Consider the following 26503-nt stretch of genomic DNA (forward strand, 5'->3'; position numbering starts at 1 on the left):
TACAAATACTGCTTCATAAACCAGCAAGTGAAGCTGACACAAAAATGGCCTAAATCAAGAAGTCTACTTTAAGATGGTAAACATGAGCAAGTGTCTTGATATTTGAACATGCAATGTCAATACTACTATCTAGAATTTATTTTGTAAATGCTTTATCCCCCATGATGGTGGATTAGCTCACAAGTATAGGTTAAAATGATTTATGTTTAGATAATTAAAGTCTATGACATTTCTTGGGCTTTGTTAAACTGATATGGGATGCAGTTAAAAATTTTTTACAGCAGAGCCCTTAATATAGGTTAAACCTTATTCCTGCATAATTTTCTTGTTTACATTACAGTGACAGCAAACTCTAAATGGTGATGTTTGTAATATTTGCAGAGATTTGAAATTACTGTAACTCATGTAGCATAGTCTGTCACTTCATTAAAGACAAGCATAGAACACATTTAATGAAAAGTAATACATTACTTTTACAGAGAAGGTCATGTTATTGGCCAGAAGTATTAAAAATCATTTTTGTTTGTGAGGTGGATTTGTTCACAAGTATCGGTTAAAATTAAATAAATGTTCCTAAAGCCAAGGATGGTTGAAAGTCGACTTACTATCAAGCTCGTGATTGTGAAAATGACACAATCTAAAAGAAACATAAAGAATTGACTTTGAAGTATAACAAGTGGTGTTGGAAAGTTTGCCAGATTGCATACCAGTGAGACGAGGTGGCCGAGTGGTTAAGGCGATGGACTGCTAATCCATTGTGCTCTGCATGCATGGGTTCAAATCCCATCCTCGTCATCACAATGCTCTTTAGGTAGAAGAGGCATTTTTACAAATACTGCTTCATAAACCAGCAAGTGAAGCTGACCCAAAAATGGCCTAAATCAAGAAGTCTACTTTAAGATGGTAAACATGAGCAAGTGTCTTGATATTTGAACATGCAATGTCAATACTACTATCTAGAATTTATTTTGCAAATGCTTTATCCCCCATGATGGTGGATTAGCTCACAAGTATAGGTTAAAATGATTTATGTTTAGATAATTAAAGTCTATGACATTTCTTGGGCTTTGTTAAACTGATATGGGATGCAGTTAAATTTTTTTTACAGCAGAGCCCTTAATATAGGTTAAACCTTATTCCTGCATAATTTTCTTGTTTACATTACAGTGACAGCAAACTCGAAATGGTGATGTTTGTAATATTTGCAGAGATTTGAAATTACTGTAACTCATGTAACATAGTCTGTCACTTCATTAAAGACAAGCATAGAACACATTTAGTGAAAATTAATACATTACTTTTACAGAGAAGGTCATGTTATTGGCCAGAAGTATTAAAAATCATGTTTGTTTGTGAGGTGGGTGATGGTGGATTTGTTCACAAGTTTCGGTTAAAAATAAATAAATGTTCCTAAAGCCAAGGATGATTGAAAGTCAACTTGCTATCAAGCTCGTGATTGTGAAAATTACACAATCTACAAGAACATAAAGAATTGACTTTGAAGTATAACAAGTGGTGTTGGAAAGTTTGCCATATTGCATACCAGTGAGACGAGGTGGCCGAGTGGTTAAGGCGATGGACTGCTAATCAATTGTGCTCTGCACGCATGGGTTAAAATCCCATCCTCGTCGTCACAATGCTCTTTAGGTAGAAGAGGCATTTTTACAAATACTGCTTCATAAACAGCAAGTGAAGCTGACACAAAAATGACCAAAATAAACAAGTCAAATCAAGAAGTCTACTTTAAGATGGTAAACATGAGCAAGTGTCTTGATTTTTGAACATGCAATGTCAATACTACTATCTAGAATTTATTTTGCAAATGCTTTATTTCCCCATGATGGTGGATTAGCTCACAAGTATAGGTTAAAATGATTTATTTTTAGATAATTAAAGTCTATGACATTTCTTGAACTTTGTTAAACTGATATGGGGTGCAGTTAAAAAAAATTTAGAGCAGAGAAAAGCCCTTAATATAGGTTAAACCTTATTCCTGCATAATTTTCTTGTTTACATTACAGTGACAGCAAACTCTAAATGGTGATGTTTGTAATATTTGCAGATATTTCAAATTACTGTAACTCATGAAACTTAATCTGTCACTTCATTAAAGACAAGCATAGAACACATTTAGTGAAAAATAATACATTACTTTTACAGAGAAGGTCATGTTATTGGCCAGAAGTATTAAAAATCATTTTTGTTTGTGAGGTGGATGATGGTAGATTTGTTCACAAGTATCAGTTAAAATTAAATAAATGTTCCTAAAGCCAAGGATGGTTGAAAGTCAACTTGCTATCAAGCTCGTGATTGTGAAAATGATACAATCTACAAGAACATAAAGAATTGACTTTGAAGTATAACAAGTGGTGTTGGAAAGTTTGCCAGATTGCATACCAGTGAGACGAGGTGGCCGAGTGGTTAAGGCGATGCACTGCTAATCCATTGTGCTTTGCACGCATGGGTTCAAATCCCATCCTCGTCGTCACAATGCTCTTTAGGTAGAAGAGGCATTTTTACAAATACTGCTTCATAAACCAGCAAGTGAAGCTGACACAAAAATGGCCTAAATAAACAAGTCAAATCAAGAAGTCTACTTTAAGATGGTAAACATGAGCAAGTGTCTTGATATTTGAACATGCAATGTCAATACTACTACAGTATCTATAATTTATTTTGCAAATGCTTTATTTCCCCATGATGGTGGATTAGCTCACAAGTATAGGTTAAAATTATTTATTTTTAGATAATTAAAGTCTATGACATTTATTGGGCTTTGTTAAACTGATATGGGGTGCAGTTAAAAAAATTTACAGCAGAGAAAAGCCCTTAATATAGGTTAAACCTTATTCCTGCATAATTTTCTTGTTTACATTACAGTGACAGCAAACTCGAAATGGTGATGTTTGTAATATTTGCAGAGATTTCACATTACTGTAACTCATGAAAAATAGTCTGTCACTTCATTAAAGACAAGCATAGAACACATTTAGTGAAAATTAATACATTACTTTTACAGAGAAGGTCATGTTATTGGCCATAAGTATTAAAAATCATTTTTGTTTGTGAGGTGGATGATGGTGGATTTGTTCACAAGTATCGGTTAAAATTAAATAAATGTTCCTAAAGCCAAGGATGGTTGAAAGTCAACTTGCTATCAAGCTCGTGATTGTGAAAATGACACAATCTACAAGAACATAAAGAATTGACTTTGAAGTATAACAAGTGGTGTTGGAAAGTTTGCCAGATTGCATACCAGTGAGACGAGGTGGCCGAGTGGTTAAGGCGATGGACTGCTAATCCATTGTGCTCTGAACGCATGGGTTCAGATCCCATCCTCGTCATCACACTGCTCTTTCGGTAGAAGAGGTATTTTTACAAATACTGCTTCATAAACCAGCAAGTGAAGCTGACACAAAAATGGCCTAAATAAACAAGTCAAATCAAGAAGTCTACTTTAAGATGGTAAACATGAGCAAGTGTCTTGATATTTGAGCATGCAATGTCAATACTACTATCTAGAATTTATTTTGCAAATGCTTTATTTCCCCATGACGGTGGATTAGCTCACAAGTATAGGTTAAAATAATTTATGTTTAGATAATTAAAGTCTATGACATTTCTTGGGCTTTGTTAAACTGATATGGGGTGCAGTTAAAAAAATTGACAGCAGAGAAAAGCCCTTAATATAGGTTAAACCTTATTCCTGCATAATTTTCTTGTTTACATTACAGTGACAGCAAACTCGAAATGGTGATGTTTGTAATATTTGCAGAGATTTCAAATTACTGTAACTCATGAAACATAGTCTGTCATTTAATTAAAAACAAGCATAGAACACATTTAGTGAAAATTAATACATTACTTTTACAGAGAAGGTCATGTTATTGGCCAGAAGTATTAAAAATCATTTTTGTTTGTGAGGTGGGTGATGGTGGATTTGTTCACAAGTATCGGTTAAAATTAAATAAATGTTCCTAAAGCCAAGGATGGTTGAAAGTCGACTTGCTATCAAGCTCGTGATTGTGAAAATGACACAATCTACAAGAACATAAAGAATTGACTTTGAAGTATAACAAGTGGTGTTGGAAAGTTTGCCAGATTGCATACCAGTGAGACGAGGTGGCCGAGTGGTTAAGGCGATGGACTGCTAATCCATTGTGCTCTGTACGCATGGGTTCAAATCCCATCCTTGTCGTCACAATACTTTTTAGGTAGAAGAGGCATTTTTACAAATACTGCTACTGACACACAAATGGCCAAAATAAACAAGTCAAATCAAGAAGTCTACTTTAAGATGGTAAACATGAGCAAGTGTCTTGATATTTGAACATGCAATGTCAATACTACTATCTAGAATTTATTTTGCAAATGCTTTATCCCCCATGATGGTGGATTAGCTCACAAGTATAGGTTAAAATGATTTATGTTTAGATAATTAAAGTCTATGACATTTCTTGGGCTTTGTTAAACTGATATGGGATGCAGTTAAATTTTTTTTACAGCAGAGCCCTTAATATAGGTTAAACCTTATTCCTGCATAATTTTCTTGTTTACATTACAGTGACAGCAAACTCTAAATGGTGATGTTTGTAATATTTGCAGAGATTTGAAATTAATGTAACTCATGTAACATAGTCTGTCACTTCATTAAAGACAAGCATAGAACACATTTAGTGAAAATTAATACATTACTTTTACAGAGAAGGTCATGTTATTGGCCAGAAGTATTAAAAATCATTTTTGTTTGTGAGGTGGGTGATGGTGGATTTGTTCACAAGTTTCGGTTAAAAATAAATAAATGTTCCTAAAGCCAAGGATGGTTGAAAGTCAACTTGCTATCAAGCTCGTGATTGTGAAAATTACACAATCTACAAGAACATAAAGAATTGACTTTGAAGTATAACAAGTGGTGTTGGAAAGTTTGCCATATTGCATACCAGTGAGACGAGGTGGCCGAGTGGTTAAGGCGATGGACTGCTAATCAATTGTGCTCTGCACGCATGGGTTAAAATCCCATCCTCGTCGTCACAATGCTCTTTAGGTAGAAGAGGCATTTTTACAAATACTGCTTCATAAACAGCAAGTGAAGCTGACACAAAAATGACCAAAATAAACAAGTCAAATCAAGAAGTCTACTTTAAGATGGTAAACATGAGCAAGTGTCTTGATATTTGAACATGCAATGTCAATACTACTATCTAGAATTTATTTTGCAAATGCTTTATTTCCCCATGATGGTGTATTAGCTCACAAGTATAGGTTAAAATAATTTATGTTTAGATAATTAAAGTCTATGACATTTCTTGGGCTTCGTTAAACTGATATGGGGTGCAGTTAAAAATTTTTACAGCAGATAAAAGCCCTTAATATAGGTTAAACCTTATTCCTGCATAATTTTCTTGTTTACATTACAGTGACACAAACTCGAAATGGTAATGTTTGTAATATTTGCAGAGATTTCAAATTACTGTAACTCATGAAAAATAGTCTGTCACTTCATTAAAGACAAGCATAGAACACATTTAGTGAAAATTAATACATTACTTTTACAGATAAGGTCATGTTATTGGCCAGAAGTATTAAAAATCATTTTTGTTTGTGAGGTGGATGATGGTGGATTTGTTCACAAGTATCGGTTAAAATTAAATAAATGTTCCTAAAGCCAAGGATAGTTGAAAGTCAACTTGCTATGAAGCTCGTGATTGTGAAAATGACACAATCTAAAAGAAACATAAAGAATTGACTTTGAAGTATAACAAGTGGTGTTGGAAAGTTTGCCAGTTTGCATACCAGTGAGACGAGGTGGCAGTGTGGTTAAGGCGATGGACTGCTAATCCATTGTGCTCTGCACGCATGGGTTCAAATCCCATCCTCGTCGTCATAATGCTCTTTAGGTAGAAGAGGCATTTTTACAAATACTGCTTCATAAACAGCAAGTGAAGCTGACACAAAAATGGCCAAAATAAACAAGTCAAATCAAGAAGTCTACTTTAAGATGGTAAACATGAGCAAGTGTCTTGATATTTGAACATGCAATGTCAATACTACTATCTAGAATTTATTTTGCAAATGCTTTATTTCCCCATGATGGTGGATTAGCTCACAAGTATAGGTTAAAATGATTTATTTTTAGATAATTAAAGTCTATGACATTTCTTGAACTTTGTTAAACTGATATGGTGTGCAGTTAAAAAAAATTTAGAGCAGAGAAAAGCCCTTAATATAGGTTAAACCTTATTCCTGCATAATTTTCTTGTTTACATTACAGTGACAGCAAACTCTAAATGGTGATGTTTGTAATATTTGCAGATATTTCAAATTACTGTAACTCATGAAACTTAGTCTGTCACTTCATTAAAGACAAGCATAGAACACATTTAGTGAAAAATAATACATTACTTTTACAGAGAAGGTCATGTTATTGGCCAGAAGTATTAAAAATCATTTTTGTTTGTGAGGTGGATGATGGTAGATTTGTTCACAAGTATCAGTTAAAATTAAATAAATGTTCCTAAAGCCAAGAATGATTGAAAGTCGACTTGCTATCAAGCTCGTGATTGTGAAAAAGACACAATCTACAAGAACATAAAGAATTGACTTTGAAGTATAACAAGTGGTGTTAGAAAGTTTGCCAGATTGCATACCAGTGAGACGAGGTGGCCGAGTGGTTAGGGCGATGGACTGCTAATCCATTGTGCTATGTACGCATGGGTTCAAATCCCATCCTCGTCGTCACTATACTTTTTAGGTAGAAAAGGCATTTTTACAAATACTGCTACTGACACACAAATGGCCAAAAGAAACAAGTCAAATCAAGAAGTCTACTTTAAGATGGTAAACATGAGCAAGAGTCTTGATATTTGAACATGCAATGTCAATACTACTATCTAGAATTTATTTTGCAAATGCTTTATCCCCCATGATGGTGGATTAGCTCACAAGTATAGGTTAAAATGATTTATGTTTAGATAATTAAAGTCTATGACATTTCTTGGGCTTTGTTAAACTGATATGGGATGCAGTTAAAAATTTTTTACAGCAGAGACCTTAATATAGGTTAAACCTTATTCCTGCATAATTTTCTTGTTTACATTACAGTGACAGCAAACTCTAAATGGTGATGTTTGTAATATTTGCAGAGATTTGAAATTACTGTAACTCATGTAGCATAGTCTGTCACTTCATTAAAGACAAGCATAGAACACATTTAGTGAAAAGTAATACATTACTTTTACAGAGAAGGTCATGTTATTGGCCAGAAGTATTAAAAATCATTTTTGTTTGTGAGGTGGATTTGTTCACAAGTATCGGTTAAAATTAAATAAATGTTCCTAAAGCCAAGGATGGTTGAAAGTCGACTTACTATCAAGCTCGTGATTGTGAAAATGACACAATCTACAAGAACATAAAGAATTGACTTTGAAGTATAACAAGTGGTGTTGGAAAGTTTGCCAGATTGCATACCAGTGAGACGAGGTGGCCGAGTGGTTAAGGCGATGGACTGCTAATCCATTGTGCTCTGCACGCATGGGTTCGAATCCCATCCTCGTCGTCACGATGCGCTTTAGGTAGAAGAGGCATTTTTACAAATACTGCTTCATAAACCAGCAAGTGAAGCTGACCCAAAAATGGCCTAAATCAAGAAGTCTACTTTAAGATGGTAAACATGAGCAAGTGTCTTGATATTTGAACATGCAATGTCAATGCTACTATCTAGAATTTATTTTGCAAATGCTTTATTTCCCCATGATGGTGTATTAGCTCACAAGTATAGGTTAAAATAATTTATGTTTAGATAATTAAAGTCTATGACATTTCTTGGGCTTCGTTAAACTGATATGGGGTGCATTTAAAAATTTTTACAGCAGATAAAAGCCCTTAATATAGGTTAAACCTTATTCCTGCATAATTTTCTTGTTTACATTACAGTGACACAAACTCGAAATGGTGATGTTTGTAATATTTGCAGAGATTTCAAATTACTGTAACTCATGAAAAATAGTCTGTCACTTCATTAAAGACAAGCATAGAACACATTTAGTGAAAATTAATACATTACTTTTACAGATAAGGTCATGTTATTGGCCAGAAGTATTAAAAATCATTTTTGTTTGTGAGGTGGATGATGGTGGATTTGTTCACAAGTATCGGTTAAAATTAAATAAATGTTCCTAAAGCCAAGGATGGTTGAAAGTCAACTTGCTATGAAGCTCGTGATTGTGAAAATGACACATTCTAAAAGAAACATAAAGAATTGACTTTGAAGTATAACAAGTGGTGTTGGAAAGTTTGCCAGTTTGCATACCAGTGAGACGAGGTGGCAGTGTGGTTAAGGTGATGGACTGTTAATCCATTGTGCTCTGCACGCATGGGTTCAAATCCCATCCTCGTCGTCATAATGCTCTTTAGGTAGAAGAGTCATTTTTACAAATACTGCTTCATAAACCAGCAAGTGAAGCTGACACTAAAATGGCCTAAATCAAGAAGTCTACTTTAAGATGGTAAACATGAGCAAGTGTCTTGATATTTGAACATGCAATGTCAATACTACTATCTAGAATTTATTTTGTAAATGCTTTATCCCCCATGATGGTGGATTAGCTCACAAGTATAGGTTAAAATGATTTATGTTTAGATAATTAAAGTCTATGACATTTCTTGGGCTTTGTTAAACTGATATGGGATGCAGTTAAAAATTTTTTACAGCAGAGCCCTTAATATAGGTTAAACCTTATTCCTGCATAATTTTCTTGTTTACATTACAGTGACAGCAAACTCTAAATGTTGATGTTTGTAATATTTGCAGAGATTTGAAATTACTGTAACTCATGTAGCATAGTCTGTCACTTCATTAAAGACAAGCATAGAACACATTTAATGAAAAGTAATACATTACTTTTACAGAGAAGGTCATGTTATTGGCCAGAAGTATTAAAAATCATTTTTGTTTGTGAGGTGGATTTGTTCACAAGTATCGGTTAAAATTAAATAAATGTTCCTAAAGCCAAGGATGGTTGAAAGTCGACTTACTATCAAGCTCGTGATTGTGAAAATGACACAATCTACAAGAACATAAAGAATTGACTTTGAAGTATAACAAGTGGTGTTGGAAAGTTTGCCAGATTGCATACCAGTGAGACGAGGTGGCCGAGTGGTTAAGGCGATGGACTGCTAATCCATTGTGCTCTGCATGCATGGGTTCAAATCCCATCCTTGTCATCACAATGCTCTTTAGGTAGAAGAGGCATTTTTACAAATACTGCTTCATAAACCAGCAAGTGAAGCTGACCCAAAAATGGCCTAAATCAAGAAGTCTACTTTAAGATGGTAAACATGAGCAAGTGTCTTGATATTTGAACATGCAATGTCAATACTACTATCTAGAATTTATTTTGCAAATGCTTTATCCCCCATGATGGTGGATTAGCTCACAAGTATAGGTTAAAATGATTTATGTTTAGATAATTAAAGTCTATGACATTTCTTGGGCTTTGTTAAACTGATATGGGGTGCAGTTAAAAAAATTTACAGCAGAGAAAAGCCCTTAATATAGGTTAAACCTTATTCCTGCATAATTTTCTTGTTTACATTACAGTGACAGCAAACTCGAAATGGTGATGTTTGTAATATTTGCAGAGATTTCAAATTACTGTAACTCATGAAACATAGTCTGTCACTTCATTAAAGACAAGCATAGAACACATTTAGTGAAAATTAATACATTACTTTTACAGAGAAGGTCATGTTATTGGCCAGAAGTATTAAAAAACATTTTTGTTTGTGATGTGGATGATGGTGGATTTGTTCACAAGTATCGGTTAAAATTAAATAAATGTTCCTAAAGCCAAGGATGGTTGAAAGTCAACTTGCTATCAAGCTCGTGATTGTGAAAATGACACAATCTACAAGAACATAAAGAATTGACTTTGAAGTATAACAAGTGGTGTTGGAAAGTTTGCCAGATTGCATACCAGTGAGACGAGGAGGCCGAGTGGTTAAGGCGATGGACTGCTAATCCATTGTGCTTTGCACGCATGGGTTCAAATCCCATCCTCGTCGTCACAATGCTCTTTAGGTAGAAGAGGCATTTTTACAAATACTGCTACTGACACACAAATGGCCAAAAGAAACAAGTCAAATCAAGAAGTCTACTTTAAGATGGTAAACATGAGCAAGTGTCTTGATATTTGAACATGCAATGTCAATACTACAGATGTGTCCACTATTACCTTTCTGAAAAAAGTATCATGGCCTGCCGTTCATGGCACGAGATAAGATTTTCTCTTAAGATATACACGGCAAGCCATGTGTATCTCCTCTGAAATATAGTGCAGTACCACTTTTCAGACAGCAGGTGGCATTTTCAGAAACTGAGCAAGCAGAAAGTCTGATAAAGAGATTCTAGAGGGAGTAGTTCAGACCTGATTCTAGCAGCATTTTATTTGCAAATGGGCAAAACCATGGGGGTCATTCCGAAATGATCGCACGCTAGGTTGTTTTGCAGCGGTGCGATCAGGTCGAAACTGCACATGCGTATGCACCTCAATGCGCATGTGCGTCGTACGGGTACAAAGCGGATCATTGCTGAGCAATGGATTTAATGAAGAATCGATTCGCACAGCAGATCGCAAGGAGATTGACAGGAAGAGGGCATTTGTGGGTGGCAACTGAACGCTTTCTGGGAGTGTTTGGAAAAACGCAGGCGTGTCCAAGCGTTTGCAGGGCAGGTGTCTGACGTCAATTCCGGACACGAACAGGCTAAAGTGTTTGCCCCGAATTTACATCAGACACCCACCCTGCAAACGCATTGACACACCTGCGTTTTTCCAAACACTCCCAGAAAATGGTCAGTTGACATCCACAAATGTTTTCTTCCAGTCAATCTCCTTGCGATTGTCTGTGCGAATGGATTATTCATTAAATCCATTGCTCAGCAACGATCCACTTTGTACCTGTGCGACGCGCCTGCGTATTGCGGGGCACACACATGCGCAGTTATGTCCTGATCGCAGCTCAGCAAAACAACCTAGCGTGCAATCAGGCCTGCATGACCCCCATGGTTTTGCCCATCTGCTAACAAAATTGCAGCTATGGGGTGTCATTCCGAGTTGATCGTAGCCCTGCAAAATTTTGCAGGGCTACGATCAGGAACAGAGACATGCGGGGGATGTCCAGCACAGGGCCAGTCCGCCCCGCAGGTCAGTTACGCCCCCCCCCTGCAGAAGTGCAAAAGTATTGCACAGTGGCGATGCTTTTGTACTTCAGGAGTAGCTCCCGGCCAGCGCAGCTTTAGCGTGCTGGCCGGGAGCTACTCATTACTACACGGCCCGCAGCGGCTGGTCAGCAGCAGCGATCGGGTCAGAATGACCCCCATGAGCCATATGTGCAGGGCAATTTATCCATCATGCACACGGGAATATCAGCTGCAGCAGCTAATTGTGAAGTATTAATATTTTTCAAATACATCTCTCATACTAACTTCCAACATGTACCTGGCTCAATGTTGCCTATATGTTTAAAAAAATCTTTTTCCTTGTGATTGATAATGTGCTGATGAAGAGTTCATACAAACTCCACACAGAGATTCAATATAGAAATTATGATACTAACTAAAAGGCACTATTAATACTTGTCATTTTTTGCAATTGTTTGGTGGTTAAGGTGTGAGTAGAGAGAATTTTTGGTATTTCAATACCACATATATTTCATTGGGATCCGGTCTGAAGATCGACAGTGTCTGCCATACAAGTGGGTGCTGCGTCTGTCTGCCACAAATCGGTCCAGCGCTGAGGCTGTGTTGCCATAATAAGGAACCGGGTGCTCTGTGTGCCATACACGTGGGTGCTGCACCTGTCTGCCACAAATCAGTCCTGTGCTTGGGCTGTGCTGCCATAATAAGGAACCGGGTGCTCTGTCTGCCATACAGGTGGGTGCTGCACCTGTCTGCCACAAATCAGTCCTGTGCTTGGGCTGTGCTCCATAATAAATCACTGGGTGCTCTGTCTGCCATACAAGTGGATGCTGTGCCTGTCTGCCACAAATCAGTCCTGTGCTTGGGCTGTGCTCCATAATAAATCACTGGGTGCTCTGTCTGCCATACAAGTGGGTGAAGAAACATGAGACCCAGGGCCTGATCAGCCATAAGTCTGCAGCCTGGATAGCTGAGTCCTGGGGGGCGCAGCACTGGCACAATAGATGCTTAGGCTCTACCTACTACTGGAAGCTGCAGATTCCATGCAGATCGCATTGGAAGATGGCCCTTATAGGAGACAGATGCCAGGGGTATTACTAGACCATTACCCAGCGCTACCCAGAATGAGCATGTAACCCCCTGGCTCTAAGCATATAACCCCTATGGCAAAAAGCATATGTAACCCCTGGCAACGAGCATGTAACCCCTGGCCACGAGCATGTGACCGGGTCAGACTTCCGGTCAGCAGAGTCAAGGATGCCGGTGGCTTCTCCTCCCACCTCTAGCCACCAACAGCACCATGGGCAGCTACATGGACATCTGTATGTGCAGGGCAATTTATCTATCAGGCACACGGGAATATCAGCAGTGGCAGCTAATTGTGAAGTATTAATATATCTCCAATACATGTGGGAGTGCCAGTAGTGTCCTCGGTGCAGAGGTGCAGGTGGTGTAATCAGTGCAGGAGGGCTGGCAGTATCCCCAGTGCAGGAGTGTCAGTAGTGCGGGAGATGTCCTCCTTGCACTTGGTTGATGGTACAGTGGACACTTCTGGCACTCCCGCACTGCCAGCACCCCACTGCCCTCTTTTTTGGAGGCACAAGTATTATTTATATATTTTTAAAAAGATTATTATTATATATATATATTTTTTTTTAATGGGATGGGAAAAAACCCCCCAAAAATTGCGTGGGGTCCCCCCTCCAAAGCATATCCAGCCTCGGGCTCTTCGAGCCAGTCCTGGTTCTAAAAATCCGGGGGGGAAATGGACAGGGCATCCCCTGTATTTTTAAAACCAGCACCGGGCTCTGTGCCTGGTGATGGTGCAAAAAATACGGGGGACAAAAAGAGTAGGGGTCCCCCGTATTTTTTACACCAGCATCGGGCTCCACTAGCTGGACAGATAATGCCACAGCCAGGGGTCACTTTTATACAGTGCCCTGCGGCCATGGCATTAAATATCCAACTAGTCACCCCTGGCCAGGGTACCCTGGGGGAGTGGGGACCCCTTCAATCAAGGGGTCCACCCCCCAGCCACCCAAGGGCCAGGGGTGAAGCCCGAGGCTGTCCCCCCATCCAAAGGCTGCGGATGGGGGGCTGATAGCCTTGAGAAAATTGAAAGAATATTGTTTTTTCCAGTAGTACTACAAGTCCCAGCAAGCCTCCCCCGCAAGCTGGTACTTGGAGAACCACAAGTACCAGCATGCGGGAGAAAAACGTGCCCGCTGGTACCTGTAGTTCTAATGGAAAAAAAATACCCAAATAAAAACAGGAGACACACACCGTGACAGTAAAACTTTATTTCACACATGTCGACACACACATACTTACCTATGTTGACAGTGGCGTAACTAGAAATTTATCTCCCCCAAGCCAAAAAATTCTTCGGCGCCCCCCCCCCCCCCCATCCCCCATAATTGGGAGGAATAAAGGGGTAAATATGCGCGTGCCAGCAAAAAAGGGGGCGTGGATTCATTGGGATGGGCGTGGGTTCGTTGAAATGGGCGTGGCATTGCAGGAAAAGACTACCTTATACCCCAGTTTTGCAACCTGCACGCCCAGACGTTGGCCACCACAGGAAAGAAAAATAATCCTGATTCATGCCCCTTACATTATTTGTAATTTTTCCTCCTTATAGTAATGCCCAGTATACATTATGCCACATACTGCAATGGCCCTTAGACAGTATGCCACACACAATAATGCACATGACACAGTATGTACACACCATAATGCCCCCGACACATTATGCCACACACCGTAATGCCTGTGACACATTATGACAGGAATCGCAATGCCCGTTATACATTATGCTACACACTGCACTGCCCCTGATACATTATAGCACATACAATGTCTGTGACACATTATGACACACACCGCAATGTCCGTGATACATTATGCCACACACCGTAATGCCCATTACACATTAAGTCCTACAGTAAGGCTTCTAATTACTTTTCAATTACCTGCTCGTTGTCAGGGGTTTCATGCACTGGGTGTCATGCTCATTGCCAGGGGTTTCATGCTCTTGGTTCCATGCACGGTGCCAGGGGTTTTCATGCTCAGGGTGTCATGCTCGTTGCCAGGGGTTTCATGCACTGGGTGTCATGCTCGTTGCCAGGGGTTTCATGCACTGGGTGTCATGCTTGTTGCCAGGGGTTTCATGCACTGGGTGTCATGCTCGTTGCTAGGAGGTAGTCCTTGTTGCTAGGGCTGTGCTCCCAGTGCCACATATGTCTCCAGTGCCAGATATTCCCCCACGGTGCCAGGTACTCACATGCCCCCAGTGCCAAATATAGCCCCCCCCATGTGCCAGGTACACATATACCTCCCCAGTGCCACATTATCCCCAGTGCCAGATATTCCCCCACAGTGCCACATATGCCCCCAGTGCCAAAATATGCCCCAGTGCCAGATATTCCCCCCCAGTGCCACATATGCCCCGTGCCAGATATTCCCCCCCCAGTGCCACATATTGCCCCCCCCAGTGCCACATATGCCCCAGTGCCAGATATCCCCCCCCATGCTACATATGCCCCAGTGCCAGATATTCCCCCCCAGTGCCACATATGCCCCGTGCCAGATATTCCCCCCCAGTGCCACATATTGCCCCCCCCCAGTGCCACATATGCCCCAGTGCCAGATATCCCCCCCGTGCCACATATGCCCCAGTGCCAGATATTCCCCCCAGTGCCATAAATGTCCCCAGTGCCAGATATTCTCCCCCCCCTCCCTGCCAAATATGCCCCCAGTGCCAGATATTCCCCCCAGTGCCATAAATGTCCCCAGTGCCAGATATTCCCCCATTGCCAGATATGCCCCATCAGTGCCAGATATGCCCCCTCAGTGCGTCGTTCCCCCCCCCCTTCCTCCTCCGCCGCCGCAGCCGCCACCGCTCCCCTGCTGTTAGGAGGGACACGGAGGGCACAGTGCGCGCCTCTCCGGTGTCCCTCCTGTGTCTCCGGCGGCCGCGGGTCATTGTAATAAAGGAAGTGCTCACGAACGGCACTTCCTTTATGAGACCCGCGGCCGCCGGAGACCCAGGAGGGACACAGGAGAGGCGCGCACTGTGCCCTCTGTGTCCCTCCTAACAGCAGGGAGGAAACGAGACCGCAGACTGACATGCAGACGCTCGTCCGCATGTCAGTCTGCACTAAATCAGTGGCGCCCCCGCAGCCCCTCGCCCCCAAGCCACCGCGAGGGCTGCGGGGGCAGTAGTTACGCCACTGTATGTTGACTGTTTTCTGCCCAGCGATATCGGTGATCACACGGGCTCAGCAAGATCACTCAGCACACAGAGCTGCACCAGCGATGTGTGCTGAGCGATCTGTCACTGCCCGTGTTTGCAATAGAGAAAACATGGGTGATGACTAGATCTTTCAAGCATGCAGGGACGCACATCACTATCGCTATAGTCCATACCATACTTGCCTACTTTTGAAAAGTAGTTTCAGGGAGATTGTAGCTCACACTTTTTCTGTGCGGCGTTGACGGGGCGTGTCACATCCCACCCAAGGGGCGTGTCTATCTGCACCAATGGGCATATCTATTGTCACTCAGGGGTGTGTCCTGTCACTGGCAGGTGAAAGCTAAAGTACAAAGGGCAGTACATGGTACACACCAACATTACACCTACATTACACAGCATAGCTACACACTGACATCACAGCTACATTACACAGCAGGGAGAATTATTCTTAGCTTAGATATATTTGAAACCTCCTGACTCCATTCCCTATATACCACCAGGACTGCATCACAGGCCCAAGACTCATATGCTGACAATAGATAGGGAAGAGACTTTGGGGGACATTTACTAAGCAGTGATAAGAGCGGAGAAGTGAGCCAGTGGAGAAGTTGCCCCATCAACCAATCAGCAGCTCTGTATCATTTTATAGTATGCACATTATAGATGGTACTTCAGTGCTGATTGGTTGCCATGGGCACTTCTCCACTGGCTCACTTGTCCGCTCTTATCACTGCTTAGTAAATGTCCCCCTTGATGCTGAGTGTCCCAGGCATTACCTGCCCCCAGAGAAGGCACTCACTGACAACCATGGATGACTGCCAGTGAGTGCCCTCTCAGAATGCAGTTAATGCCTGTTAAACTCAGCACCTATTCCCCATGGACCCTTTGATGCTGTTCTGTTGTTAACTACTATGTTAATCCTTTATGACCTCTCCCAAGGGCATAACTAGAACTTTGGGGTCCCATAGGAAAAATCTTGTACTACAATGCCCCTTATGGGAGCCGGAGAGAGAGACAGAGTGAGGGGAGTGAGAGAAAGACACACACAAAGGGGGTGTCAAGGGAGAGAGAGGAGCAAGAAAGAGAGGGAGAGAAAGGGAGGTCAGGGAGAGAGAGTTTCAAGGAAAAAGAGTGAATGGGGAAAAAAGAGACAGGAGCGAGAGAAAGGGTGTCAGGGAGAAAGATGGGTGAGATGGCATCAGGGAGAGAGAGGGTATCAGATAGAAGGAACGGGGGGAAGAAGAGGAGAGGGAGGGGAGTGAGCAAGAGTGCCAGGGAGGGAGGGATAAAGAGGGGAGCAAAACAAAGTGAGATAAAGAGAGGGAGAGATAGACAGTGTCAGTGAGAGATAGTGTCAGAGAGGGAGAGAGAGAGAGACAGTAAGTAGAGAGATAAAGTGTGAGAGAGAGAGGCAGTGTCAGGGATAGAGGGGACAGTATCAGTGAGAGAGGGAGAGTGTGTCAGAGAGAGAGAGAGAGAGAGAGAGAGAGAGAGTGTCAGAGAGAGACTCTCATGAAGAGAAAGGGAGAGAGTGATAGTGTCAGGAAGAGAGAGATTGACAGTATCAGGGAGAGAGAGAGATGCAAGGGAGTGAGTATCAGGGAGAGGAAAGAGAGGGGGAAGAGTAGGTGGGCGTGGGCGCACAAACAGGAGATACATTACCTGTCCGTTCTGAACACTTGGAGCTGGCCAGGAAGAGCCCCCTCCCCTCTACATCCTCCACGTAGCTGCAGCCTGTGGGGGAGGGGGTGCAATCAGCTAAGACGGCTGTTCTCACCATGTGTGAGGGTAAACGGGTGGAGCAGCGGGCCTTGGAGACAGCCAGGGTCAAATCCAGAACAAAATGACATGGGAAGCACCATGACAGGGAAATTAGTGGTTGGGGGGGTTCAAGGAGCGCACGCAGAGGGTTAGGCCGTGGGTGACGGGGAGAGATCATGGGGTGAAATGGAGAGGCAGTTGGTGTAGCCAGGGAATGGGTGACAAGGGGAGGCAGTGGATGAGGCCAGGGAATGGGTGATGGGGAAGAAAGTGGGTGATGCCAGGGGGAGAAAGTGGGTGATGTAAAGGATAACAGGGAGAGGCAGTGGGTGGCAAGAGAGAGAGGTAACAGAGAGAGATAGAGGGAGATGGAGAGGCAATCGGTGATAGGAAAGGGTGATGGGGAAAGGCAATGGGTGACAGGGAGAAGGTGATGGAGAGAGGCAGTGGGTGATAGGGAGAAGTTGATGCCTTGGAGAGGCAGAGGGTGACAGGAGAGACAGGGAGATAGTGACGCAAGGGAGAGGCAGAGGGTAACAGAGGCAGAGTGTTTACATAGGTAACAAATTTGATGTATGCTTGTGGAGCACAGAGTCAGCGGCGAACCGAGGTAGCTGGGATCTGCAGTGGTAAGTAGGGAGCAGCAAATGGTCTTTAATACACCTTTTAGTTGTTGAAAAGGGAAATATTAGTGAAGGCCCACAGGCATGGGAATGGGGGGGGGGGGGCATCTGAACATAGGGTCTGCCAATGTCTAGGCAGGAGCAGTGGCCCCCTAAGCAGAGAAGCGGCTGGGCAGGGGGGCAAGATGGTGGCCCCTTGGCAGCAGAGTAGCATCCACAGCAAGATGGCAGCTTTGACTTGGTCACACCATTCCCCTCATTACCACAACACCCCCACATCACCACAGCTCACCTGGAGGGAGAGGTATATATGCTAGGCAGGGATGCCACAGCACACACCACACTAACTGCACCAAAGTCTCCCACAGATGTCCTGGAAGTGTTTGTGCCGCTCTGCAGGTCACACTTGCAGAAGTCGCCAGCTCTATTAGTGTCATACTCCAGTTGCGGGTGGGAAAGCCTGTGTATTCAGGACGGGAGGGTTTCCGCAGGCAGAGCACATTAGGGCTGCAAGGGTGCACATATCGAGAGGCAGAAGAAGGCAGTGACGAGACCTGGCGGGGAGCTGAGGAAGCTGATGTGATTAGCAGGCAGCTCCAGGTGGTGGCAAAGAGACGAAGCGAAGGTGATTGAACTGGAGAGTCGGGGACGGGAGCTTTGTGAGCGACCGACTGGCCATCACCGTATAGCGGAATGTGACTCACGATTCAATAGCTTTTTAGTTTTTATAATAACAAAAAAATTCTCATTAATGACAGGGAGGCCCTAAATCCGCCATTGGAGGCAGCCCATGTCTGGGTGTAGGGGGAGCAGTGGTCCCTGGAAGCACCTCGGGGCCCATAGCAGCTGCACCCCCTGCACCCTCGGTAGTTACGCCACTGTCCTCTCCATTTTTTATAAACAGGCCACCTTGACGGGAGAAGAGGCCACTACTACCACCCCTGCTGCTTTGGCCAATGCCGCTGAGAAAGAGCCTCCTCATCCAGCGTGCTAGCGCTATTGTATTGTGCTTGGCCACCGCTACCCACAAACCTGCAGTGCTGGTGGCCAGATTTTCAGCAACATGATCTCATGCGGTGTGACGTCTCTCCTGCAGTCCACATCTACGTTAATTCTGGGCTCGCGCATGCGCAGTCTGGATTCTCACAGAAGAAGGGGGGAAATTCCAGGAGCTGTATGGTAATTTGCGGGACAGCATGGGACTCAGCCAATTAATGGGAGCCTTCTGCCGAATATGTTAGGGTCGAAATCTATGATTTGGGGTTGCAATCTGAACCCCTAGATTAGACCTGGTCCGATTGCACGATGCTTCTGTTAAACAGCGCTCTAATTTGCAAGATCTATAGAGGAGCGTACATTCAAGCGCCAAAAACTTATTACAATCAATATTTTATCATCTATAATAAATATGAACCTCCTAGGATGTCAGCTTGTCCATGGCAATGTCTAGCAGGGACTTACAGTAAGGGTTTGTCTCCACTGATGGAATTTTATGCAAAATACATTCTCCTGCAGGACAAACCAGAGCTGCAGCTGCACTAAATCTAAATGACACCCTGCCAGGGTGTGTAGTAATTAACAAGAGACCATACAGAGGGCAAAAGGCAGTGAAGTGGCACGACGGAGGTTAAACAGACAGGGACAAGTCAATTGCCTGTGAGTGAAAGGGAAAGTGTAAGGGTGAGGAGGGAGAAGAGGAGGGAGAAGAGGAGGAGGGGGGTGCCGGTAATAACGGGAGATCCAGGTTGTATACTATGGAATGCAGGTCCTGGGGATTGTGAAAGAGACTTATTATGAGACTCGCTGCTGTCATCTTGCTGCGTGTGGGCTGGACTGGAGTCCTGTTTCAGCAGTGCAGACAGTGTTACTGTGAGGCTGTACCTTACAATGCAGTCCCTCGCCAGCTCCTGTGCTTCTCCCCCTCCCGTAAGTGTAATGGGTGGAAGGGAAGGGAGGGCAGTTACCCGCAACTCTGCTGTAGCTCCTGTCATGTCATCTCCATCTACGGTCAGCCGGTTACATGACAGAGAGTGGGTGTGGGAAGCAAGTAGGCTGGAGTAGGTGTTTACGGCTGCTGCCAGCGAGAGGGTCCCAGAGCACATGACGTACTCTCGTCATGCCCCTCCCCCTTCACTCACGGTGACACTGCTGCTCATTGAAAATCACTCCTCTTCTCTCCTATGCGGCCACCGCTACCTTAAACCCTGCGGTGGCCGTCATTTACATAACATGACGAAAACTTCATGAAGTGACTCTTGCAGGCCCCGCCCCACGGCATTCAGGACTCACCGAAAATGCAGATTGTGTGAGTGCAGAATGTCAAGGGCGGGACCTGCATGGGCAACGTCATGATGTGGGCGGCATTTTATGTAATTGCAGACCACAGGACGGGGTTGTAGGAGCGACGGCTGGTATTTGAAAGGAAAAGGAGTCCTCATCATGATGTCCCATGCGGGCCCCGCCCCCTACCATTCTGTACTCGCGCATGCGCAATCCGCATTTTCGGCGGGCAGCGCAAAAAACCGGGAGGATACGGAGGTTGACCGGGGCAGCGGGAGGCTCATTCAAAAAACGGGAGCCTCCCGCTGAATGCGGGAGAGTAGGCAACCCTGGATCACAGTGAAGAGACGCTGACAGGGAGCGCTGCCCTCCCCATAACTCGAGCATACCTCTGCAGTACCAGGGTGTTATAGACGTGGGAGGGGAGTGAGATATTAACTGTTTAATCTATTAAGGTTATTCAGGAAGTGCCGGCTGTTTACTGTATAAACTGCCTACTGGGGCGCTGTGTGGCTGGCTCCTTATACTCTGTGTCTCTCTGAAGGTACTCTGGGGGAAACTGTGTCTGACATTTTCCTGTGTGTGTGTTTGTATAGCTCACATAAACATGACTAAGAGAACCAGAGGGGCAGATGTAATAACAAGGAGTAGGCATAAGGAAGTGATAAACCAGTGATATGTGCAAGGTGATAAAGGCACCAGCCAATCAGCTCCAATATGTAAATTAACAGTTAGAAGCTAATTGGCTGGTGCCTTTATCACCTTGCACATATCACTGGTTTTTCACTTCCTTATGCCTTCTCCAGGTTTATACATCTGCCCTTCTGTATCCTGTGCTGCAGAGTGTGTATCTTCTCCAGAAGAGTCTATTCCTTGTACTCAGGACAGTAATATACTGTCTCAACTTTCTGAATCTGAACCCACATGGGTGGATTCTATTAGGGGAATGATATCCCAGATTTCATCTCGGATAGCTCAAAATGAAACTGAAACACAGGTTTTGAAAAAGTCTGTTGATGTTTTGTCATATTCAGCTTCCACTACCTCTTCAAGGACCCCAATTAATTACCTTAAGAAGCTGTTATGATTCCAGTACTCCTGACCGGAGGAGATCTTATGACAATGGCCAAAGTACTGGAAGGAAATGCTGGTTACGGGAGCAGGAAAGACTAGTTGCCCCTGGCGCCCTAACTCTATTGTCTCACCCGTGCTATCGGAAATCCCTTGCGAGACTATGGTTTCTTGAGCCCCTGGCAGCCACGTTTGAAAGGCGGATTATGTCTGCCCAACTCCGGTGCCCCCTGGTCTTAGTGAGAGACAAAGGGAAATCCGAGGCAGGATGATGACAAGAGGACCTCTGACTAACAACAGGCCAAGGGCAACAAGCTAACTAACCAAACTTGAAGTATGTGCGGAAAAACCGCCAGATAAAAGGACAACCAAAATCCACTAGTCCATTACTCCTACCCAGCACCGCTGGATACCAGAGTGGATCTGTGGGAGCGGAATCCTCCGCAAAAGCTCCGAAACACAAATAATAAATAATAATTAATAATAAGTAATAAAGTGGCCAAGCCGCAACACACGGCTACGCCGCGACTCACGAACACCACTGGATGTTTAACGGTGCTCAGTCAGGACTCCAGGAACAAGATGACGACTTCCGAGTGCAGGACAACTGAGGACAGGAACGACCGGAAACAACAGGACTGGAAACACTCTCAGCAAACAGATACAGCATGCAGGAAGCTATTACCGGCGTCTGTGTGAGGCACTGCAAAAGCATATAAACTGAAGCCCTCCAATCAACTGCTACCAGGGCTGATTGCATGAATGCCGTGCAGCTGCCTTGCTGCACGGCCAGGAAACAGGTGCCTTTACTAATTTAAATGGACCCAGCAACGGGGAACGCGGTCCGCCAGTGGCGTCCCCGTTGCTAGGGTCCGTGCGGCTCCGTGCGCCCGGCGTCTAGCGTTGCCAGGGAGCCGGCGGCTGTACGCGCACGGCGTCCCTGGTTGCTAGGCGCCGGGCCGCACCGACGAGCGGACCCCGGCGCCTAACAGTACCCCCCCCTTGAGGAGGGGTCAAGGAACCCCTAAAGCCAGGTTTCCGTGGAAATTCCCGATAAAATGCCCTCTTGAGCCTCGGGGCATGGAGATCCTTATCCAGGACCCAAGACCTTTCCTCTGGACCATAGCCTCTCCAGTGCACCAGAAAATAAAGCCGACCCCGGGACAATTTGGAATCGAGAACCTTCTCCACCAAGAACTCCTGTTGTCCCTGTACATCTACTGGTGATTTCCCCTGAGAGATCTTCCGAGGAAATCTACTGGAAGAAACGTATGGTTTCAACAGGGAGCAATGGAACGTATTTCCGATCCGGAGAGCTCTTGGTAAACGTAACCGGAAAGCAACTGGGTTGATTTTTTTAATAATATGAAATGGTCCAATAAATTTGGGGCCCAATCTAGCTGAGGTTTGTCGAAGTCTAATGTTACGAGTCGACAACCATACCCTGTCTCCCACCTTAAAAGTGCAAGGACGTCGGAGCCTGTCAGAAAAAAATTTCTCTCGAAAGGCCGCTTTTCTGAGAGCAAGGTGCACTTTTTTCCAAATGACTCTGAGATGAGAGGTTAAGGTTAGCGAGGAAACTAAAGAATGTTGAAAAAAAGAATTAGCTCTGGGGTGAAAACCAAAAACTGAAAAGAATGGAGACACATTAGTGGAGGAATGACAAGAATTATTGTAAGCAAACTCCGCTAAAGGAAGAAACTCGGACCAATCATTCTGGAGTTTGGCTGAGTACAAACGCAAATACTGTTTTAATGATTGATTAACTCGCTCGGTCTACCCGTTGGATTGGGGATGGTAGCCGGATGTTAAAGACAATTTCATCTTTAATGAAGCACAAAAAGACTTCCAGAATTGTGCAATGAATTGTGGACCCCGATCAGAAACAATATCAGTGGGCAACCCATGAAGTCTGAAAACATGGCGGAGAAACAAAACAACCAATCCCTGGGCAGATGGCAGTCGGGGAAGAGCAATGAAATGAGCCATCTTGCTAAAACGGTCCACTACCACCCATATGACTCGGAATCCAGCTGACAGAGGGAGGTCTACCACAAAATCCATGGAAATATGAGACCATGGCCTGAGAGGAACATTTAAGGGCATAAGTTGCCCGATAGGCAAGGAACGGGGAACCTTATGCTGTGCACAGACCTGACAAGAAAAAACAAACTCCTTAATGTCTTTAGAAAGACCAGGCCACCATACTGAGCGGGAGACTAATTCCAAAGTCTTAGAGATCCCCGGATGCCCGGCAACTTTGCTATCATGAAACTCAGTCAAAACAGTAGCTCTCAAGAACTCAGGGACGTAAAGACGACCAGCAGGAGTATTTCCAGGAGCTTGATGTTGAAGCTGTTTTAACTGGGTAAATAAATCTTGTGTGAGGCCTGCCCAAATGACTGAAGACGGAAGTATGGGAGTAACAGGACTGTTATTATGAACTGGAAGAAAACTGCGTGACAGGGCATCCGCCTTGGTATTCTTGGAACCTGGCCTAAAAGTGATAATAAACTTGAAACAAGTAAAAAATAAAGCCCAACGAGCCTGCCGGGCATTCAGCCGCTTAGCTGATTCGATGTACTGGAGATTTTTGTGGTCAGTCAATACTGAAATGGTATGTGTTGCTCCCTCAAGCCAATGCCTCCACTCCTCGAAAGCCCATTTAATAGCCAGTAACTCCCAGTTACCAACATCGTAGTTGGATTCAGCGGATGAGAATTTCCTGGACATAAAGGCACAAGGATGTAGTTCCAGAGACTCCGGATCCTTTTGAGATAGGATAGCCCCCACTCCAACCTCCGAGGCATCAACCTCAACAATGAAGGGCAATTCTGGGTTGGGATGTCTGAGGACTGGAGCTGAGACAAAAGCTTGTTTCAAGGCCTGAAAGGATAACTCAGCTTCACGTGACCAGTTGGTAGGATCCGCTCCCTTCTTAGTCAGTGCCACAATGGGAGCAACCAGGTCGGAAAAAGAATGAATAAATCTTCTATAATAATTTGCAAACCCTAAAAAGTGCTGAATTGCTTTTAAATTGGTGGGTTGCGCCCAACTAAGGATGGCTTGGAGCTTCTTAGGTTCCATGCAGAATCCCCGAGGGGAAATAATGTACCCTAAAAAGGATACCTCCGTGCCATGAAACTCACACTTCTCCAGCTTGGCATATAGATGATTTTCACGTAATTTTTGAAGAACCTGACGCACCTGGGTAACATGTTGTTCAATTGAGTCAGAATAGATCAGGATGTCGTCTAAGTAAACGACCACGAATCTTCCTAGAAAGTCACGGAGTACATCGTTAATGAGATCCTGGAAAACTGCCGGAGCGTTAGACAAGCCGAACGGCATCACCAGATACTCGTAGTGACCCGACTGAGTACTGAAAGCCGTCTTCCACTCATCTCCAGACTTGATTCGGATGAGGTTATACGCTCCCCTCAGGTCAATTTTAGAAAAAATCACAGCCGAACGCAGCTGATCAAAGAGGACAGAAATCAGCGGCAGAGGATAAGTATTTTTAACTGAGATCTTATTCAGGGCTCTAAAGTCAATGCAAGGTCTGAGTGATCCATCTTTTTTCTCCACAAAGAAGAAGCCTGCACTTAAAGGGGATTTAGATGGCCTGATAAATCCTTTCCCTAGGCTCTCCTTAACATACTCATTCATGGCCGCAGTTTCTGGCCCGGATAAAGCATATAACCTTCCCTTTGGCAATGTGGCACCGGGAATTAGCTCAATAGCACAATCATAAGGCCGATGTGGAGGCAGAATGTCCGCATTGCCCTTGGAAAACACATCAACAAAGTCCTGGTATTCCACGGGAATGAGTTCGGGAATGGCAGCAGCTATTCTGACGGGAAACGTAATACATTCCTTATTACAGATGGTACCCCATTGTGAAATCTCCCCCGACCGCCAATCAATGGTGGGATTATGAAAGGCCAGCCAAGGGTGACCCAGAACCACTGGAACTGCTGGGCAATGGGTAAGGAAGAACTCGATCTTTTCGGAATGAAGAGCTCCTACCGTAAGTAGTACAGGGGGTGTACAGAGAAAAATAACCCCATTGGACAAGGGACTCCCATCTAAACCATGCATGGTGATACACCTACCCAAGGCTAACTGAGGAATGCCTAAGGCCTTGGCCCAAGTTAAGTCCATAAAGTTCCCTGCAGCTCCACTGTCAACAAAAGCCGACACCGAAGAACTGAGGCTGCCAAAGGAAACTTTAGCTGGGACTAAAAGGGAGTTATTCGAGGAGATAAGCTGCAGACCAAAGTGAACCCCCTCACAATTCACTTGGTCGAGGCGTTTCCCGACTTGTTCGGACAATTACGGGCAAAATGTCCCTTACCCCCACAGTACAAACAAAGACCAGATTTTGCCTTCTGGCTCTTTCTTCTGGAGACAGCCGGGAGAGACCCATCTGCATGGGCTCCTCTACGTCCTCAGGAATGGAAAATACACATGGAGTAGACCTGACAGGTGCTCCTTTTTCAGCCCTCCGCTCTCTGAGACGACGATCAATCTTAATAGAAAGCTCCATGAGTTTATCGAGAGTCTCAAGAGCGGGATACTGAAGGAGACTGTCTTTTATAGACTCTGATAAGCCGAGGCGAAACTGACTGCGCAGGGCTGGGTCATTCCAGCCACAGTCGTTCGACCAACGGCGAAACTCTGTACAATAAACCTCTGCAGGATTTCTACCCTGTCTGAGAGCGCGTAACTGACTCTCAGCGGATGCCTCTCTATCAGGGTCATCATACAAAAGCCCTAAAGACCCAAAAAAGGCGTCTACTGACAACAACGCCGGATCCTCTGCTTTTAAACCGAATGCCCAGGTCTGAGGATCCCCCTGGAGCAAAGAAATAATAATTCCGACCCGCTGAGATTCAGTACCTGAGGAGATCGGTCTTAAACGAAAATAAAGTTTACAGGATTCTTTAAAATTAAAAAACTCCTTCCTATCACCAGAAAAACGGTCAGGCAAGTGCATTTTTGGTTCAGGGACTACCCTCGGAGAAGTTCGTAAAAGATCTTCCTGCGACTTCACCCAAAGGGAAAGATCCTGAACCATCTGAGTAAGTTCTTGAATCTGGCTGACTAGGAGCTGACCAGGATTTGGCCCTAAACCTGTGGGATACATGAGGCCGATAACTCTTACAAAACTGAATAAGGAAAAAATTAAACCCTGTTTAATTTTAAGTTTTGGTGTGGCCGGTAATAATGTTATGATTCCAGTACTCCTGACCGGAGGAGATCTTATGACAATGGCCAGAGTACTGGAAGGAAATGCTGGTTACGGGAGCAGGAAAGACT

General features: G+C 43.9%; 12 non-coding genes across 12 annotated transcripts; all 12 read left to right on the forward strand.

Moving 5' to 3' along the window:
* The first annotated feature begins 713 nt into the window (after positions 1 to 713).
* On the forward strand, positions 714 to 795 carry TRNAS-GCU (transfer RNA serine (anticodon GCU)). The gene has a single exon. It is a non-coding gene; the product is annotated as a tRNA-Ser (tRNA).
* Positions 796 to 1549: 754 nt separating this feature from the next.
* TRNAS-GCU (transfer RNA serine (anticodon GCU)) lies at positions 1550 to 1631 on the forward strand. The gene has a single exon. It is a non-coding gene; the product is annotated as a tRNA-Ser (tRNA).
* A 772-nt stretch (positions 1632 to 2403) lies between these two features.
* On the forward strand, positions 2404 to 2485 carry TRNAS-GCU (transfer RNA serine (anticodon GCU)). Its single transcript has one exon. It is a non-coding gene; the product is annotated as a tRNA-Ser (tRNA).
* Positions 2486 to 3262: 777 nt separating this feature from the next.
* Positions 3263 to 3344, forward strand: TRNAS-GCU (transfer RNA serine (anticodon GCU)). Its single transcript has one exon. It is a non-coding gene; the product is annotated as a tRNA-Ser (tRNA).
* A 772-nt stretch (positions 3345 to 4116) lies between these two features.
* TRNAS-GCU (transfer RNA serine (anticodon GCU)) lies at positions 4117 to 4198 on the forward strand. Its single transcript has one exon. It is a non-coding gene; the product is annotated as a tRNA-Ser (tRNA).
* Positions 4199 to 4946: 748 nt separating this feature from the next.
* On the forward strand, positions 4947 to 5028 carry TRNAS-GCU (transfer RNA serine (anticodon GCU)). The gene has a single exon. It is a non-coding gene; the product is annotated as a tRNA-Ser (tRNA).
* A 771-nt stretch (positions 5029 to 5799) lies between these two features.
* TRNAS-GCU (transfer RNA serine (anticodon GCU)) lies at positions 5800 to 5881 on the forward strand. The gene has a single exon. It is a non-coding gene; the product is annotated as a tRNA-Ser (tRNA).
* A 772-nt stretch (positions 5882 to 6653) lies between these two features.
* On the forward strand, positions 6654 to 6735 carry TRNAS-GCU (transfer RNA serine (anticodon GCU)). Its single transcript has one exon. It is a non-coding gene; the product is annotated as a tRNA-Ser (tRNA).
* Positions 6736 to 7473: 738 nt separating this feature from the next.
* Positions 7474 to 7555, forward strand: TRNAS-GCU (transfer RNA serine (anticodon GCU)). Its single transcript has one exon. It is a non-coding gene; the product is annotated as a tRNA-Ser (tRNA).
* Positions 7556 to 8314: 759 nt separating this feature from the next.
* On the forward strand, positions 8315 to 8396 carry TRNAN-GUU (transfer RNA asparagine (anticodon GUU)). Its single transcript has one exon. It is a non-coding gene; the product is annotated as a tRNA-Asn (tRNA).
* A 744-nt stretch (positions 8397 to 9140) lies between these two features.
* On the forward strand, positions 9141 to 9222 carry TRNAS-GCU (transfer RNA serine (anticodon GCU)). Its single transcript has one exon. It is a non-coding gene; the product is annotated as a tRNA-Ser (tRNA).
* Positions 9223 to 9980: 758 nt separating this feature from the next.
* On the forward strand, positions 9981 to 10062 carry TRNAS-GCU (transfer RNA serine (anticodon GCU)). The gene has a single exon. It is a non-coding gene; the product is annotated as a tRNA-Ser (tRNA).
* The last annotated feature ends 16441 nt before the right edge of the window (positions 10063 to 26503 follow it).

This window comes from Pseudophryne corroboree, chromosome 11, assembly GCF_028390025.1.
Source record: "Pseudophryne corroboree isolate aPseCor3 chromosome 11, aPseCor3.hap2, whole genome shotgun sequence".
NCBI lineage: Eukaryota > Metazoa > Chordata > Amphibia > Anura > Myobatrachidae > Pseudophryne > Pseudophryne corroboree.